General features: G+C 38.5%; 1 long non-coding RNA gene across 1 annotated transcript; it reads right to left on the bottom strand.

Moving 5' to 3' along the window:
* Positions 1 to 202: 202 nt before the first annotated feature.
* Gm42176 lies at positions 203 to 1,578 on the bottom strand. Its single transcript, XR_880624.1, has 3 exons — positions 1,319 to 1,578; positions 929 to 1,164; positions 203 to 237 (listed from the first exon to the last, which is right to left on the bottom strand). It is a non-coding gene; the product is annotated as a predicted gene, 42176 (long non-coding RNA).
* Positions 1,579 to 2,556: the final 978 nt, after the last annotated feature.

Below are 2,556 nucleotides of genomic sequence, written 5' to 3'. Positions count from 1 at the left end.
GAATTCAGTCTGTTCTCATGCAGCAAAACAGATCATTGACATTAATAGGTTCTTCCAAGGAATAGAAACTATGGATACAATCATGTTTCCTGGGTTCAGCATATAGCAGTGACAGCAACATAGGTTCAGGTTGTAAGTCACATCAGAGGCTTAAAACAAGTTTCCTATAGGAAAACACACTACTAACCTCATTGGGATCTTGGGCAGAAGTTCTGACCATGCATTTCATAATTGATGCTTTTGTCCACAGTGATCATAGACATTACCAAGATCATCAGAGTCAGCACAAGTGGTTACAAATGGTACAATGGGAGAGTAAAATCAACATATTTATCTTAGCAAATAGGACAATTGGTATCACAATCTGGTCCAAACTGTCAGTAGGTATCATTAACATCCTGGTTGCCTGTGGCATCAAAGTTCTTGGATATACCATGGCGTCTATTGCCAGGAAGAATCAGAACATCGTGATTCTTTCAGAGAGCAGGGAGAACCATGAACAGAAATCACATCTATAGTGTCAGAATGGAGCATTGACTTCAAAATTATCACAGCTAAGAGTATATATATATCTCATAAAAGCCATTCCCACAGGTGAGAGAAGCATATATCACTGACATCAGTATAGATTCCAATGACAGTTGGAATCACTCATATTAATGTGGCCCTAAATGGGAGAAAGGATCAATGACAACATTGTTGCTTGTGGTATCAAAGAGTATAGACATAGAACGATTTGTCTTCCCATGATGTATATATTAGTGAACTCATGGTCCAGAGCAGGGGCTACATGCATATATCAGGGATATCAACAGAATTTCCTGTGGCCAATAGGATCTCAGATATCAATGTGATCTCCATTGCACCTCAGATCCTGTACCTCAATATGATATCCAGTGTCAGTATGGACCATAAAATATGGAATTACCTTAAACAGCAGCAGAGATCATCCTTATGATCATGGTCTCCATCACCTTCAGTAATAGAAACAATGGAATCCATCATGATTGCTGGTCAAACCATTCATTACCCAAATCAACATAGTTTCAGGTTTCAAATACCATTCCAGGTTTCGAAAGTATCTCCAGTAGCAGCACACAGCACTTACCTCATTATGACATTAGGCAGCAATAGTGATCATGAACTTTACAATCGACTCTTTGACTAAAGGATCATAAACAGTACAGTATTCAAAGTCAGACTCTTCAAAGTCAAGACTGTCTCTGAATCTCAACATGTTTACCAGATGCTTTATCGATAAGTAATGTCAATACTTTTAACTTGGCAATTGGGAAGTTGGGATCTCTGATGTCATTACCTGTTCCAAAGAGGCAGTAAGAATTCCTCAGGACCTGGTTGCCAGTGGCAGCTTAGAACTGGTATATACCACCTTGTTTGATGTCAGGAAGTAGCAAGGCCATCAAAATATTTAAGAGGGCATGAATAACTATGTACAGAATCTTCTTCTCTGATGGCAGGATGGATCTTTGATGTAAAAATTGTTGCAGCTGAAAGCATACTTCTCATAAATAACAGCAGAAAAATTTGGATAACTGATATCAGTAGAGATTCTATAGGCAGTTGGAGACGCTTATATTTATGTTGCCCCATAAGTTAGCAGAGATTATTGTGATCACTGCTGCTTGAGGCCTGAAATGTCATGAATATAAAAATGGTATCTTTTGTCATTATGTGTCCTCAGTGTAACAGAATATGAAACTGAACATGACATGGAGGAACAGTATGACCTAAATTTTCACCTTATGTTCAGATGGTCTCATAGATCCTGGACATTAACAATCTCATCAGAAGCATCATGGACTGTGGGTTTAATCAAGGCCACTGATGGCAGCATAAAGGATATCATCATATTTTCTGTAGGCACTTTGAGTGAGTGACATTAATATAGTTCTCAGTGGTAGCAGAGATCACTAATGACAAGTTGGCCAATGACAGCAAGTAACAAAGGCCATACCATGGAATCTATTGCCATTTATATGTCAATGGCATTAGCATAGATTAAAAGGGAAGAAAAATTATGATCATAAACCTCTTATCAGGTGGCAATATTTATCTTGACAGCGCAATTCCAGGGGCAGTAACAACCATGTACATTACATGGTTGATAGCAGGCAGGAAGATCAACAGAATTTCTTATGGAAGATAGAATCTCAGACATCAATCTGATCTACTGTGTCACCTCAGAACACTTACCTCAATATGACCTCTACCATTAACATGAACCTTGTAAGTCAGAACGTTCTCAAACAACAGGAGAGATCATGGCCATCACCAGGTTTTTCATCAGCAATAGAAAAATAAATGGACTCCATCATTATTGCTGGTCACAGCATGCAGCACTCACATCAAGGTATTTTCAGGTTTCAGTTAGGATTACAGGCATCAAAATAGTCTCCAGTAACAGCGAACAGCACTTACCTCATTATGAACTTAGGCAGCAATAATTACCATGGACTTTACAACAGATTCTTATGGTTGATTTATCATAGACATCATGTAGCTTTTCAATGACCACACAGACTATGGGTGTCAAAA

The sequence above is a fragment of the Mus musculus genome, chromosome X, assembly GCF_000001635.26.
Source record: "Mus musculus strain C57BL/6J chromosome X, GRCm38.p6 C57BL/6J".
NCBI lineage: Eukaryota > Metazoa > Chordata > Mammalia > Rodentia > Muridae > Mus > Mus musculus.
This window is presented reverse-complemented; position numbering and strand designations above follow the sequence as displayed.